Source organism: Anoplolepis gracilipes, chromosome 6 (assembly GCF_047496725.1).
Source record: "Anoplolepis gracilipes chromosome 6, ASM4749672v1, whole genome shotgun sequence".
Lineage (NCBI taxonomy): Eukaryota > Metazoa > Arthropoda > Insecta > Hymenoptera > Formicidae > Anoplolepis > Anoplolepis gracilipes.
This window is the reverse complement of record NC_132975.1, coordinates 1533383-1551357: the sequence shown is the minus strand read 5'-3', so window position 1 is coordinate 1551357 and position 17975 is coordinate 1533383. Positions and strand designations below refer to the sequence as shown.

Sequence of the window (17975 nt, the reverse complement as noted above, 5' to 3'; positions counted from 1 at the left end):
AGCTCTCATTTTATTGAAGATGGCGCGAGCCATCTCTATTCTCCTTTTAACCTCACGGTCTGGGTCTAGGTCCTTTGTGATCAAGCATCCTAGGTACCTGATCGATGTAACGCGCTCTATCCTTTCGCCATCAACATGTAGTGATGTGTTTTCATGCTTAGTGCTGGAAACCATCAGTTTTGTTTTACTTGTGTTGATATTTAGGCCTACCTTTTGACCTGCTGCTGAGATTCTATTTAGAAGTAATTGAAGCTGTCCAATATCCTCTGCGAGTATTGTCCGCATATTTAATGGTGTTAATTCGCGTTCCATTTATTTTTATTCCGAGTTCCCAATCACCTATGGCCTCCTTGAAGATTTTGTCCGTGTAAAGATTAAACAAGAGGGAGGAAAGTATACATCCCTATCTAACACCCCTCTGTATGTCCACACTTGAGGTTACCAAATTTTCTACTCTTATTTCCGCTTTTTGTTACTAATACAAGTTCTTTATAACCCGAATATCTTTTCCATCCACCACGGCTTGTCGGAGAAGATCGATAAGTGTAGTATGTAGTACACGGTTAAACGCTTTTTCATAATCTATGAAGCATGCGAAGACATCCTTCTGATGATCCTGACACTTTTGTAGGAAGATATTTAACCCAAAAAGCCTCTCTCGTGCCAAAATCATTTCTGAACCCGAATTGTGAGTCGTCCAGATCCCATTCACACTTGGACCTTATGCGAGCGTGCATTATGCGAAAGAACGCTTTCAGCATGTGGCTTATGAGACTAATCAGCCTATAATCCGCGCACTTTTTCGGACATTGTTTCATTGGAATGGTTACAAACGTTGATATCAGCCACTCCTCTGGTATTTCCCCAGTGTTGTAGATTCTATTGAACAGTCTCAATATCGTTCCCAATTTATCTTCGTTTATTAATTTTAACTCCATAGGAATCTCATCCGGTCCAGCAGCTTTTCCGTTTTTAGCAGTTGCGATGGCATGCAGCAGTTCCGGTTTTAATATGGTAGGGCCTTCCAGTTCTTCCCTGCAATCCCGGATATCCGCTCTAATGCATTCAAAGAACCTGGTTACATACGTTTGCCAAGCCACTTTGATCTCATTCTCTTCTAGAATGGTCTTGTTCTATTCATCTTGTATAGTCATGGGTGCACGGTTTCTATACAAGCCCGCTATTTTTCTCTTTTCTGTGAACATTAAACGAGTCGTGCTTCGATATAAGGCTCTTTAATTCCACACACTTCTCTCTCATCCAGTTCTGCTTTGCTGTCGTGATTTGTCTTTTTATTATGGTCTGTAACTTCTTATATTCTGTCTGGTTCCCTTTAGGCAATCGCCGTCTCTTCATCAAGCTCACAATCTCGTCCGTCATCCACATTTTCCTCTTCGCCTGCTTCGATGGTCTCAGGTGTTGCTCACTGGTCTCCAGGAGAGCCCGCTTAATTTCATTCCACTGGGTGTTTATGTCTGTAGGAATTACCTCTTCAATTCGCCTAGTTTACTGTTAAGGTCACATGTGGCATTCTCTCTTATCTCCGTGCTCCGTAGTTTTGTAACATCAATCTTCCTGGTGGTGGACTTTCTTTTGACGGATTTCAACCTCAGGTCCGCCACCAACGGGTTATGGTCTGACCCAATATCCGCTCCGGAGTACGTTGTTACTCTTTTTATTATGTTTCTAAAACGTTTGTTTACCAAGACATAATCAATTTGGTTAATCACCGGCTCTGGGCTATTTGCTTTGTCGAGAGGCAATTTCCAGGTGTATAGTCGGCGTTTCGGTAGTTTGAACCACGTATTCCATCACCACCATCGGTCACCACCATCTCCATCTCTTGACAAAATTCAAAAAGCCTATCTCCTCTCTCGTTGCTCTCACCCAAGCCATAGTCACCAACAATATTGGATCTTCTTCCCTGTCCTATTTTGGCATTAAAGTCCCCCATAATTAGGTTGATATTATCTCCTTTTAGGCCTTCTATTGTATTTTTTATGGAATCATACAACACTTCAACATCCTCATCGTACCTTTTCTCTGAAGTAGGAGCATAGATCTGCACTAGATTTACATCAAAAGGCTGCCCGTGTAGCTGGAGCAGCATGACTCTGTCCGAAATGGGCACGAATCCTTTTACATATTTGGCGACTTCCGAGTCGACCAGGATGCCAACTCCATTGCTGTGCCGACGGTCATTCTCGGCACTTCCTGAGAAGTAAAGAGTTCCTCCCTCGTGGTCAGACACATCCGTTCCCAGCCATCTCAATTCACTTATTCCCATGAACTTTATCCTCATTCTCTTCATCTCTTTAATCGCATTGTCGAGCTTTCCCGCTGCGAAAAGGCTTCTAACGTTCCACGGCTATACGCAAATTGGACTTCACTATATTGAGCCGGGGATTCTTCTTGTTTGTGGTTAAAGTATAAAATATTTTGAATTTTTAATAAAAAACTATTATATATATTAACGATTGACTGCTTTAAATGATTCAAATGATTTAAATGATTCAAAATAACTATATTTTCTAAACTTTTTTTGTTAATACAATAACTTTTAAATAAACAACGAGCGACGGCTAAAACCTTTTGGATGTTACTCAGGGTCATAACCTTGACAACATATATCAAGGTCAACGCGATCGGAGCTGGCTCCGTTATTCTAAATATTTACCAAAAAGAATTATATACATATATATATATATATATATATATATATATATATATGTATTGATCCGCAGTGTTATAAAAAATGTCTGACAAAGGTTCAAAATATAATCGATGAGGACGTACAATAAAAAAGCCTAAAAAGTATTATACTACAGATTCTGATAAGCCAACAGGTAAGGAGAAGGCTAACAGTAAAATATTAGAAGAAATGACAGTAATGTTCAACAATTCTAATTTTGAAGAATCTAATGCATCAAGTCAATCATCTAATAATGAATCTAATTTTTCGACTGACAGTGAAAACAATATTGAAATGAAAAAAAAATCTGAAAAAAATGAACAATTAGCTCGGAAAAAAGTAGGAAATCAAAATAAACCAACCGGGCCTGACCAAAAAAAAGGGAACCAAAAAACACAATATCGGATCAGCAACTTGAACAACATGAAAACAGTAATTTGAACTCACCTGGTTGTCCAACACAAATATTACAGAATAATTATGATCAAGGAGATGATGTGATACGTTTATCAAATAATCATTCTATGTACAATTTCAACTCAGGGACAGTTGATGAAACAAGTAACTATTTTTGTATTCCAAAAAAATATTTTACCTTAGTCAGACACTATATGTTAAAACGATGTAACTTCAGATTCGTCAATTATGTTAAAAAAATTTATTATGTTGTACGTTTATTTACCCAGGTACTGTTCAAAACAATTCCTCAAGAATTTAAGGGATTACATAGCTCAGGCAAAATATTTTCACATAAACAACGGATTAAAATTAATAAATTTAATAAAATAAAATAAAATACTACAATAGCAAACAAATTTTTACAGGACCTGCACTGGATAATACACATGGACATCCGCAGTTCTACAACTCTCACAATAATAATTATGGTCATATAAGTTATGAAAATCCTGAAAATGCCCATTTAAATAACTTGAGGACATTGCAAGAAAGATTCTTCCAAAAATTCCAGGAAAAAGTGCATGTGTGTTGTGAAACTCATGAACAAAATATTTCGTAAAAAATAGACAATATGCAAAACTATTATGAGAAAAAATGGATGAAAACCTACTTCAATATGAAATTAGATAATCTGCAAGTGTAAATATGCATGGACGTGCTTTTCTATTCTAAAAATCTATAAATTTTATCAAAATTTATCTTAAAGGATAAAAGAAATTGTGCGATAAAAAGAAGATAATTTGGATAAATAATAGATACGGTTTTTGAGCTTATATAAAGTAGAATCCATCAAGAGTTTTTTACACCCCTTTAAATATTAATTTTCTGAATTTAAAACCGAGTCAAATTATTTTTAAAAACAAAAACGTAAATAATAACGGTGGAGCTTACCCAGTATATTCGCTTCCGAAAGGTTTTCCATTAAAAAATATGCAAGAATTTTAAGAGTTCGAGGAAAATGAACAAAAGAGCAGGGAGAACTAGTAAGTGAAATAAAATGTTTTATATTTTGATTATATAAAAATATTAAATATAAATATTTAATTTTGCATTTTGCTTTTCGAAATATTAAAATGCTTTTACTATTTTCGGTAATACAAAATACAATATTTTTAAAATTCTTTAACTATTATACAGTTATTTATCACAAAATTAAAATTATTCAGAGATTCGAAATTTGTTTTGCCAGATCTTATATCTTTAATACATAGTTAACGAATTTCTATATTGATAATAATTTGCATAATGTAGCACTAACTCCTTAAAATATTTTACAGAGAAATTATTTTATTTGGTGGGGAAATCTTAATGCGAAAATTGCTTTGAGACAGTACCTTAAATATTCTATCTCAGATGAATTTGCAAGCCATTTTAAGTGGGCTCAAAAAAGTAATAAGGAAAGCAATGAAGAATCGGAAAATGTGGAAAGTGAACCTGCATTGCACAGGACATTATATGACACACGGCTGAGTAAAATGATGTTCCGTAAATATTCTTATTTGTGATATCCTTAAATTATGATTTCTAAAACTCAACATACATTTTATTCAGAAAAATTTAAAAAATGTAATTGTTTATTGAACGTTTTACAAAAAAAATGTATTTTATGTACATGTATTGAAATCTACAGGTATTTTTCGAAATTTTAGGACTATAAAGAATTATTCTAATTCAATTAAATCAATTTATCATGTCTTAAAACAAACGTTGTGTCAGCTTCTAATGTATGTTGTACCTAAATTGGTATTGGTAATTTGTTTATATTTGTTGAGTTTCTGTAAAATATAATAGAAAACTTTTGATCTACTTCTCCCATCCCTTTTGATCAACTTCTCCTTAACAATTTCTGTATATTCGATCAATGACTTATCTTAAATTTTTGCAAACGTTAGCATCAGCATTCCTTCACATTAGAGTTTTATTTCATACAATCATATAATTTTAAGTTTTCAAAAAGACCCTTTCAAGATGAGATAACCCTCGTGCGAAAGATTGTCCGTGATTTTTTAAACTTTTGAGCTTTTTATTATTGATTAGTTTTTAAACTATTTTTAAAAAATTTTTTTCTTAAATATTTTAAATACAACAATGTTGAGTTTTGATACAATAAAATAAAATAATGTTACAAAATTAAATTTTTTAATGTTTTAATAAATATTATACAAGTATATGTTATATTTCAGAAGTAATTAATCAGTTTGAAAAAATTTCAATAGAAAGTTTTAATCAATTTATGTAGCCTGCATTAAGAGTTGCCAAGCAAAGGCATCAAGATCGAGTTCGAAGGGAAAACCGAGAACGTGATGTTGGGAATGGCCGACGAAATCATTTGCAAGATATGAATAATTTTTACAATAATTAAGATGATCAAAAATTAACATGAACACGTCTAAGTTTCTACATATTATTTATCGAAGATAAAGATTTTATAATATAAACCCCTGCATATTATAAAAGTTTTACTTTTGTTTAAAATATTTCGTTTTTTTCAATAAAAGGCGTTTTCTTGTTCCATCCGATATCTGTTTTAGGACTAGGACAAAATGTATAGATTAAATCGTCCAGGGTTAGAAAAATATTTTTTGTTCCCAATGTCTTTTTTGTTTTGAATGCCTTTGAATTATTTGTGCAAAAGCTATGTTTAGTAATTCTAAATTAATATATGTATATCATATAAGTTCCAGTTTTGTTTAAAATATTTTGTTCTCTCAACAAAAAATAGTTCTGTATTTAAAAGTATTTATCTAGTTCACAGTTAGACAAATATTTTTTGTTCCTACTTTTTAGTAGTTTATAAGAAAAGACTAAATAATGATTTATGCAAAAGATACAAACAGTTTATAAGCAATAAAGGTTTTAAATAACTGCAGCAAAAATTGCATTTATTGATTCTAAATTTATACATATATATATATATATATATATATATATATTTGACTGATCAAACGATCTCATGGAGAGATGTTCGATCGTAATTATATGAAGAGTCTCGTTCGAGCGAGATTAACTGGTAGTACCATCTTCCGTACTCGGTGGCGCACAAGCTTCAGAATTTTTTTTTTATGTATATTTCTTGCCTTTGTTCTTTATATAGATTAGGTCGGGATAATTTTTTTTTTTTTTTTTTTTTTTGGGAGTAATCGCTCGAACGAGACTCTTCATATAATTACGATAGAACATCTCTCTATGAGATCGTTTGATCAGTTAATTATATTCAAGTCTCGTTCTCGCGATTAACCGGTAGAGGTTTAGAGAAATAATTTTTATTTACCTATTCTCTATTTCATTCTTGGAGATATTTTGTTTCTTTTTTTATTGCACTTATCGATGCATAATCGCTTTTACAAAGGATTCTTTGGATGGGACGATAGTTTTATTGTAATGTTTCGCAAAGGCTTGCGAATTTTTCGACCAACCAGCTGTTTTTCTAATAGTCTCTAAGTCTACTCCTTTCCTTAATGCAGTCGATGTCGCTGCATGTCTCGTGGAGTGAGCTATGAATTTTTCATTTATTTTACAGCGAGACATGGCTACCTTAATCCATTTGCTTATCGTTGCTATAGATGCTGCTCTAAATGGTTTTTTAGTTGTCAAAAATAAACTGCTATTTTTTCTCATAATTGAGATGTTTTCTGAATGTAGGTGTCAATCGTTGCCACAATGCACAATTTGGGGTTTTCTTAATAGACTGGCAAAACTAATAAGGATTGATATGACGGATGGTTTTAATTCGATCTGGTATCTCTATTTTATATCTCTCTGAGCTACGCGTGATATTCGACAGTTTAATCAACGTTTGCGCTCTATGCGCGGTGCCCAATACTAGCAGTAACACAAGACGCTGGATCAGGTAATCGAGTGTCAACTCCTCCAAGGGGAACCATTCTTCAATTTTTCGCAGGGCTATATTTACATCCCAAATTCTATCATATTTGGGCTTTATCGGTCTCAGCATAAAAATTTCTTTAAAGAGTCTAGAAATATTTCTGCTTCTACCGATATTGCTCTCACTAATCAGCGATATCGCTGATCTCATCGAGTTTAATGATCCATACGCTGCCCCTTCCTCAAATTTTCCTGTCAGGAATTGGATGACGTTTTTCTCTCTTGGTTGATACGGGTCCAGACCCTGATCGGCGCAAAAAGATCACCATTATTTTAGAGATCCTGCATACTGTGTGTTGATTCTGTTAACGAAGCCTCGAGGATATTAATAGACGTGCTAAGCAACCTTTTCCTTCTGAATGATAATTTCCCTGCCATCAGAAACAGCTTCCCTGCTAGTGGATGCTGCATGGACCTACAAGGAGATAAAAGTAAGATGAAGGTTTAAATATCAATGGCTCTTCGATCAATAATTTCATAAATAAGGGGAACCACGGTTGGCTAGTCCAATAGGGAACTATAACTATGCCTGTGGCCCGGTCCACCACAATCTTTTTCAGGACTTTTAGTATAAGGGCAAATTGGCGAGAATGCCCACAGTAATCCCAATGAATGCCAGTTTTCTGTGAATGCGTCTATGGCTAGTGCTGGATCGTTTTTCCAAGCCAAGAATTTTTTGCATTTTGTGTTACTCCGCATGGCAAATAGGTCGATATCCAAATGTCCAAACATTTCCACTGCTCGACGGAATGCGTAGTCTGCTAGTTCCCATTCCGTGTCTATATTCTTTATTCGGGATTCCCTGCCTGCCTCTACGTTGTCTTCAGATTTCATGTATGAAGCCATTATCCAAATATTCTGTGCTTCACGCCAGATTTTCTTCGCAATCTTATATAAGTTTGGGTGCTGTACTCCTCTTATTTTATTTGCATAAGCTATTGCTGTAGTGTTGTCCATACGTAGGAATATTTCACAGCCATTATAGTCTTTATCAAAACCTTTTAAAGCAAACAATGCCGCTTTTAGCTCTAACCGATTAATATTTCTGTTCGATTTCGTCCAGAAACCTTGAGCCCTTTTTCTTTCGTGAAAGGCGCCCCACCCCGTGGTGAACGCATCAAAAAAAATTTCATGCTTATACCTGCGCTTTCTAATAGGGTTCAACGATTTTGGAATATTTATCTTCCATCAATTTAGAATCGACTCGAGATTTACTGGCAGACAGATTTTGCGTCGTAGTTATTATTATTTTTCCTAAGTTCTAGATATCTAATGCGTTCGAATTCCTTAGTATATAAACGACCGTATTTAACTGCTGGGCAACATGCATTAATTGAGCCCACAAAGCTTGACCATTGTCTAATGGAGACAACTTTCCTTGAGCTAAATTCTTTCAAAAGATTTAGTATTTTTTGCTTCCTCTCTTCTGGCAGTTCTAAGGACGTTTTCCTAGAGTCGTACGTTATACCTAAAAAAAACTACTCTTTGACTAGGTTCCAAGTTACTTTTGTTGCAGTTTATAACAAACCCTAAGTATTCCAATAGTTTTAGACACTTTTACATTATTCGCGCACGCCTGTCTAGAGCAAACAACAAATAATATGTCATCGAGGTATATAACTGACAGCAACCCTTTTTTGCGCAACTAGTTTACGACCGACCTTAATCTTAGTGAATATCAGAGGGGCCACGTTAAGGCCGAAAGGCAGATATACAAACTCAAAGTATTGACCTTGAAATATAAATCTTAAGTATTTTGAGGAATCCTCGTCTACTGGTATCGAAAAATAAGCGTTTTCTAAATCTAGTTTTGCCAAATAATCGTTTTGGAGATTACTTTCTCCGCCGTGCGGCCGTCCTCCATCCTCAAATGTTTTGTTCTTATAAATTTGTTAAGTTTCTTTAAGTTCAAAACAAATCTGAAACTCCCGTCAGATTTTGGGGTTAGGAAGTATGACGATATAAATTGAGGTTCCTCTGGGGCACACGGTCTTGCGGCCCCTAATTTCAAGAGATTGTTAATTGTCTCTCTGACATCCTCTAAGGTCTGAGAACCTCGCATTAAGAGGACTGTCGGAATTGTTGTCTGACAAGGCTGCATCGAGAACCGGATCTTATAACCTTTGACACATTTTAGGACAAATTTATTTTTAGTGATTAATTTCCATTCTGTAACAAAATATTTTAATCGATCACCTGTTTTCCTCACCTTTAGCGAGCATGATGACTTGGTCTTGTCGATCTTGTGAGCGCATGTTTGTTCCATTGAGTATTTCTCTAACGGTCCTTGCAGAGCAGAGATTTCTGGGGGCCTCCTTTCCTCGCCTGCTGTGAGTAGCCCTTGTATCTCGACTGCAGACTTTTTCGGTTTCTCCAGTTGGAAGTCTTTAAGGGCTTCTTGCCCTGTTGGCGCGAGGCGAGGTGTTCTATCACCTTGTCCAGGGATTTTGTATGCTTCAGCCTCTTAAACAAATCTTCTCCAAACAGATCACCGGTTATATCTCACTTCTTTAGCAATTTTCTATACTTTTCATCAGTGCCAGGAAGGATGAAGGCTCTTCTCATTACTGATTGTTGATAATGTAGGCCTGCCAACAGTTTTCCTGCGTTTCCCAAGAGTTGCGTAAGCATACTTGCAATATCCCCCTCCTCTAGTTCCAAGATAAGTGAGATGCTCTTGGCTACTGCTACCATTGCTGAGCCTAAAGTATTCTGCGAGGAAACAAAATGCTTATCTCTACTTTTTGCTGTTCCTGACATATATGCTAAAATTTCTGGGTTTAATTTTGAAGCTTCTGCGTGCAACTCTCCTTTCCTGGGGAATTTCTTCATAATTCCTTCCCGTATTTTGTTCTCCTCTTCTTCGCGTTTCTTGTCCTCTTCCTCGTCTCCTTCGTACAGTCCCTTGCGCATCCAATTATTCCATTCTGCAACTAATATCAGGTGCAGAGCAATGTCGTCCGACTGTGCCGACTCTGCTTTTAAGCAAAGCCTTCCTCGAGTTTCGTTGCTGAGACTCGCTGCGATTTCTGTTACGCCATTCTCTGTGTCCTCTCCGTCTGTCTTATTCTCCTGTTCCGTCCTCTGGTGTAGAAGAGTCTGACCTTGACTCGCTTTCGACCTCCTCCGCAATGCTTATTTCCTCACTCGTGTTCGCTGACAAACTGAACGAACGAAGGGAATTAATAAATGTACATCTAATTCGTTTCCATGCGCGATCTGTCCCCCCTCGAGTGAGGGCTCATCGCCGCGTGATTTTTGGTCGCGCGATATGTCCTTCCTCTAGTGAAGGCTCATCGCCATAGGATTTATGTATACGCTATAATTGCTCTTTTACTTACCATTCTCTTTATTCTCTGCATTGTTCTGCGTTTTTGTGTTAGAGGCGACCTGAGATATCATAACCTCCTCGGTCGTACTTTGTTTAGCCTCTTCGGTTGTTGCCTGCTTAAACTTTTTTAGTTTTTTCCGGAAACTCCTCATCTGCTCCTGTATCTCTTCCAAGTCTACTTCTCTTAACTTTCTTTTCGACATTTTCCTCTTTGTATACTCTGAGTTGTGACTCCTTCGAGCACAAAAAACGTTATGAAGAACAAAGGCAAGGGATATACATAAAAAAAACTCTGAAGCTTGTGGCGCCACCGAGTACGGAAGACGGTACTACCGGTTAATCGCGAGAACGAGACTTAAATATATATATATATATATATATATATATATATATATAGGGGAACGTGGGGTGGAACAGCACCGCGGGATACAATGGTGCAGAATCGATATCTTTTTACAGAGATGCTACCCTGTCATGAAATATGTTGCAATTATTGTTATTAGGTGTCTCTTTCTGCGTGCTGTTATCAGTGGTCGCAATATTTTTAGTTGAAAGTTGTTATAAATTATTTAATGCATTTGATGTGCTCTCCGCGACTGAGTTGTAATTCTTCGATATATTTACATAAGATAAACAATGATAAAATTCTATTTTTTATTACCGTAAATACATTTATGTTTTAAAATGATCTTTCCTAGGTAGCACATATGGTCATATTGACGTCAATTTTAGGTCAAATTTCGTCCAAGACGATATGTCTTCTAAATGACATGTATTTAACGTCCTATTGTAGATGAAATTATGACGTTATAAAAAGGACGTGAATTAGACGTCTTTTTAAGACCTTATTATTTACAATTTTATATTTATTTTTTAAGTTTTTCTTAATTAAACTTCAGACTTTGTTCGTTCCACTTTTAAACTTTTTATTTATAATAACTACTACTAACACTATAATATCGATGTGATATAATGGGATAGTTATAGCATAAATGAATGAGATCAATATGTAAAGATATTCAAACACAATAAATAGAATAATAAAAGTAAAAAGTACGCAATGAAAAATATATAGTTAGTAATATTGCTTCATTATTAATTACTGCGTTTGCAATTTCGTCCAAAAGTATGGAAATTTGGGAGGGTCCCGTTAGCCCACGAGCCCGATAGCGCACAACCACACATATCGGCCGATGCTTAAGGTAACCAACACAGTTGACCAATCAGAAGGTCCTAGTGTTCTAACTGACCAATTAGCAACACTCGTGCGCTATCGGGCTCGTGCGCTATCGGATCCAGAAATTTCATATCTAACGGCATCGATAGAATCCTATATCCTATCACGCACTTATCATAATAAAAATGATCGTCTGGGTGTATGATAAAGAAAACTCCATTGATGCCGTTTAGAATACATTTGAACTGAGTAGCGCGAACGTGAAGCGCAGGCGCGCTTCTGGGTTCTGGATTAGACAAGACGACATGATGAGTTGCGTAACAGCACAGTATACACTGTGGTAATAGCGGGAAAGTGAGAAATGTAACACATGCGCAATAAGTGATTCTGAAGCCGGTTAAAGTTTCTGTGTATTTGTTTTTTACAAAATGAAGAAAATAATTTAGCAAAAGGGTAAATATTGTACACTCCTTTTTCAAACTTATTTCTTTTTCTTACATGTGCAATATACAGTTATTAATAGGATCAGGTTCTTCGTCCATTATTATTCAGGATTTGTTTTTTGTTTTGAGATCTAACCGGCGAGTACTTGCTTTCATATTGTGCCTTTGCATATAAAACTGTTAATACAAATTTGTTTTTATTTACATTGTAATTACATTAACATTGTAATAAATTTGATAGAAGATTTAAGGCGTACAGGTGAGTTCATTAAAATATACTTTTCTAATCTTGTAATACATAAATATATATACATATATACTATATTGTTTGTCTTTGCAGGCGAAATAATCCAAAAATAAGTATGGCTTATGTTGTTGTAGAATTTGATGAGAAAACACGACGGTGGTGTAGCTGCTGTTAATAGTGCATGGCTCACACCTTTCAAAAAGGAAGTTTTTTGGCCTCCTTATAAAGATCAAAATAAATTTGATAAAGTTTTGAGAACAGGGGAGACAGTTGATACTGAAAAATGGACACTGTACAGTATTTCGCGTATTTTTTACAGAAGTGGTAAATTAGATTTTTCATAATTGTTTATTCTACATATATATTTATTTATTTATCCTACATTTTTTCTAAATTGCAGATGATCTTGTAAAGAGAGAAACTAAAACAGTCAGAAATTGTATCAAATTTGGAAAGTGAAGAAGAAAACGAAAGTATACATAAGAAACGGAAAAGGATACCTAATAGAAAAATATATAATTCATCGTCAGATGATGAACAAGAGGAACAACGAGAGAAACAATTATCCAGACCACCCCTAGTAAAACAAAGAAATTTTAATGTTTCTAAGCATTTAGAGAAAGGTATTTACTTATTTTATATATATTCAAATGTTTGTTCTATTGTTTTATATAACCTTAAAGAAATAAATATTTGTTACATTTATTTTCAGGTTTTACTTTGGCCCGTTCTGATTCACTTTTGCCGATTAGTACTCTCAATACAAGTGAAAATATAAGCCCCAGTGTAGCAAGTACTGCAAGTAATTCTGTAAATAATAACATTTCAACAACTCCACGTTCACATCGTCAATTTATTCATACAGCAGATAATTTTGGTTTGTAAAAGCTTATTTGTGAAAGTAGATAGAATCAATAGTTTTTATAATAAAATATTTTTCAGAAAAACTTGTTTCTCTAATAGCTACTGTCAAGGAACAGAATGATGAAATATTGCGATGGATGAACAGACAAAATACAAAAAATGTAAACAATGTAACTGGATTGCCTGATATACCATTTGCATTTTCATTGAAGACAGTTGAGGAATTAGATCAGTTAGATGTTTACTTGAAAACAAATAATGATGATAATATAGCTTTGATATGTATACATAATATAGCATTTAATATCATAGCACGTAGATAATTAAATTTCATCTTTTCAGTCGGCATATTTGTCTAGTCTGGGTGGGAATCATGTACCAAGCAAAACAAATAGAATTTTAAAATATATTTTGACTGATGCTGTGGCGATAAATTTTAATTATTACGGCAAACGTTCACAGAAAAGAGCTTCTCAGATTTATCCTTGAAAAATTTAATTGTTGGTAAGTGTTTTTTTTATTTATTTTTTGTATGTGTGCATAGATGAACATTTGGTTTTTTCTTTAGTTTGATGTAATTTATCATATATAATTTCTATCAATTTTAATTAGTAATAAAAGGCAATTTGTACATAACTTAAATAAAATTCAATTCATAAATTTATATATAAAATTACATCTAAATCCATTTTTAAACAAATTCATAATTGAAACTTTATTGCTAAAAATTTTCGTTATTGTAACTTACTTAAATCTTAATAATTCTACATTTTAATTTGAATTAAACTTATTATTTAATTTACTATAGATATTTTTAATCTTTTAATGTTATTTATAATATAGTTTAAACTTTACAGAAACTTGATATTTCTTAGGTGCAGTTAAGAGAAGCGTTCCCAATACAACCGATAAAGAAATAGAAGATGCAATAAAGGTTTGGCTGAAGCATGCTCAAGATCATATGAAGAAAATGAGAGAAAATGCCTGAAAAAATTAAGTATAAGTTGAACCTGTTGTAAGTAAACGCCAATTTTATCGTAGAGTTGCACTATCTGTTCGTAAAACACTTCAAATTTGTGATAAGAAACCCAACATAACACATAAGAATATTTCACTTAATAGTATATCTGAAAATAGTAATAATGATGATGCACTTGATAATAATGTGTCAAATATATCACATGGAAATATTTCACTTAATAGTGAAAACGAAGATAACGATATTAACAATATACTTAAAAATAATGTGTCCAGTAATTACGATGCAAGTTTATTGCTAACGTTGACAACACTTTAGTTTCATCTGATTTAAATATTACAATTTCTCAGCCATGTTTAAACTCGAGCTTAAGGTAGTGGGCTCTTAATTTTAATGTCACACATTCTGCAATTACTGGTTTATTACACATATTACACGTTTTTCATCATGAATTGCCTTTAGTTTCCAGAACATTATTAGAAACGCCAAGAAATATTTAAAAAAAACAACTCAATAATGGGGATTTTTATTATTTCGGTCTGAAAAATATTTTAAAGTCTATTGTATCGCAAACAGCAGAAAATTTTGAAAATAAGTTAGATATCAGTTTTAATATTGATGGACTTCCATTATTTAATAGTTCAAATTTACAATTCTAGCCGATTTTAGGACTAGTAAAAAATTTTAAAAGTAATTCCTTTGCTATTGGTATATTTTGCGGTGGATCAAAACCACAGCCTTTAGAATTATTTCTAGAAGATTTTATTGACGAACTCCTATATTTGTATCAAGAAAGTATTGAAATCAATAACAAAATATATTACATTGCTATCCAAAGTTTTGTGTGCGATGCACCTGCTAGAGCATTCATTAAGTGTATAAAATCCCATACTGGCTATTCATGTTGCGAAAAATGTGTGATACGAGGACAGTATATACAAAGTCGAGTTGTATTTAGAGATATATCTGCATCGAAAAGAACAAATATTTCTTTTATTAATCAACAAGATGAGGATCACCATATCGGAATCTCTCCTTTAATTAAATTGGGAATCGACATGGTCACTGTTTTTCCAATATTATATGCATGCTTGTTGCTTAGAAGTAATGAGAAAATTATTAAATTTTTGGATAAGTGATGCGTTAACAACACGATTATCTGGACGTAAAGTGAATATTTTATCAGAACATTTAGAATCCTTAAAATCATACATGCCGTTAGAATTTAATAGAAAACCTAGAATACTTCATGAGCTTCCAAGGTGGAAAGCGACAGAGTTCCGTACATTTTTATTATATTTAGGACCCCTTGTACTAAAAAATATAGTCGATACAGCCGTCTATGAGCACTATTTACTTTTTCATACTGCAATATCAATTTTAATATTTGCAAAATTTATATCAAAATTTAGTTGTGCATTTCCACAAGAACTGTTGAATATATTTGTTCAACATTGTGAACAATTTTACGGCCAAGAATTCTTAATCTATAATGTACATATATTATGTCATTTAACTGATGATGTGCAGATTTATGGGCCATTAGATTTACATGTTTCCCGTTCGATAATTATCTTGGCCAGATTAAAAATTTAATAAAATCTCCTAATTATCCTTTGCAACAAATTGATCGTAGATTACACGAAATAAATGTAGCATTAGAGAATAATTTACCTATCATAGAAAATCAGTCTATTCATGCTATAGAAGATAATTTGAGTCCATTACCTAAAACATTTAAAAGTGTTTTCTGTAAACAATTTAAAAAATTTAAACATGGAGATTTTACTATTTCCACATATTCTTATTCAAGTGCAAATTCGTATTGTTTAATGAAAAATAATATACTCATTCAAATTCACAATATTGTCGTTATAAGCCTACAAGAAATATTTATTATTGGAAAATATTTTACATTCTACGATTCTCTATATAAGTATCCCCTAGATTCAAAAGAATTAAATAATTATGTTGTAAAAAATTTAACTTATGAATCTGATATATGGCCTTTTCATGATATACTTGCAAAGTGCATTGTATTTCCTTTTGATAATTCTTGGGTTTCTTTTCCTATTATTCATACATATTAAAAAAATATTAGAGCAAAACGTTAGAATAAAAGAAGAAAAAAATTTTGAATAAAATATTAACTTTTAATTAAGAAAAAATTTTTATTTTAAAGAAACACACACATATATATATATATATATATATATATATATATACAGTTAAAAATTAAGATAAGTGAGCTTAAAATTATGTTTTTATTAATTCAAGTGCTTTATATATACAAGTAAAATTATGTTTTCACATATAACATTTAAATATATATATTACATATATAATGTATATGTATGTTTCATATTTATAATACTTGAATAAAGACATTTTAGGCTCACATACCTTAAATTAAATTTAAGACGGAAGTTGCATTTTTTTTATTAAAGGCTGTGCTATAAAATAGATAAATACTACAAATAAGAATTTATTTTATTGTTGCCGTTTAGAAATAGTATCAGTATTAGCTGCTTAACCATTTTATTATTGTTATCATTTGAAAGTTTAATTATTAGTATTGTAAAGCACATAAGTCTAAATATTGTAAAACGTACATGTAATGAATAAATAAATATATATTATGTAAATATATTTTATTTATATATTTTTGTCTTTTTAAAATTTAATTTTAACGTTATTTTTAAGGCAATTCTAAAATCATTATGACGTCATACTAATGTCATCCGATGACGTTATATTGTTGTCATCTGATGACGTCATTTATGCTGTGACAAATGGCCGTCAGTATAGGGTCATTTAGACGTCATACTACCCGTCAGTTTGACGTAAGTTCTGACGAAAACGTACGTAAAAAAGACGTCTAATTGACGACGTTGTGCTACCTGGGTTTCTTATTAATTTCATACTGTGTCTATGTAAATATTGAATAATTATAATTTTTTATATGATCAAAAGTAAATAAATACGTTTTGAGGCTTAATGAAATATTAGCTCACGAAATGTTGTACTTTTTATTTTTATACTAGAGAAAGAAAGAAAGTATACATAGATCCTGTCTTTCAAAATTAATATCAAAAATTATTACATTAAAGAATATTTTTCCATGTTTTAAAGAGAAAAATATTTATTATAACAAGAGAATTGTTTTTATTTATTAATTTATAGTTATCATTTAAAAATACAAATCTATATTCTTATGTTCTATATATCATATTATAATATACAACTTTCAAGAAGTTTTAGACATCAATGTTAATGAAATAAGCAAGTTTTGGAGGGAGTCCATTATACCCCGCATAAAAAGCATATCACGAAAATCTAAGCTTTTACTAAATCAATAATCTCGTCTATTTAAACTATTATTTTATAATAAACTTGTGTTTTTTCTTATAGTGGATATTCCAAAGAATATTTTTAGTAAAAGAAACATCGATTTATTTTTTTTTAATATGTTGAAAACTTGCTCAATGCTTACGTTGGCCGTTCTACCCCACATTCCCCTACACTTGTATATTGAAAGTAAATATTTTAAATTCAACAACGTTGGAAATTAAATATTTCTGTATGTTAAAAAATAAATAAAAATTCATTATATTTCCTATAAAAAAACTCAAATCGAGCGTAAATAATGCAATTTATAAAAAATGTTAAATTGAATTAATATTTACGCAGTAATAGCAGAATTGCACAAATAAAGTTATAAATTATGCAGTAAAACTGCAGTATATATATATATATATATATATATATATATATATAGTGTCTCATAAAGATTGAATCAACGTTTGTGAGCAGGTAGAGCGCATTAAACTGAACATAAAAGTCCTGTATCATTCTGCAATTAACGCAAAAATTATTAAAATATTAATTAAAAATGCTC

The 17975-nt window shown here is 32.5% G+C and overlaps 1 protein-coding gene and 2 pseudogenes across 4 annotated transcripts in view; 1 reads left to right on the top strand and 2 right to left on the bottom strand.

The window, feature by feature from the left end:
• The window catches only part of Atg4a (Autophagy-related 4a), a 278503-nt gene that overhangs the window by 78928 nt on the left and 181600 nt on the right, over positions 1–17975 (bottom strand). The window lies entirely within an intron of this gene.
• Positions 305–16409, bottom strand: LOC140666821 (uncharacterized; annotated as a pseudogene).
• Positions 12350–14086, top strand: LOC140666504 (uncharacterized; annotated as a pseudogene).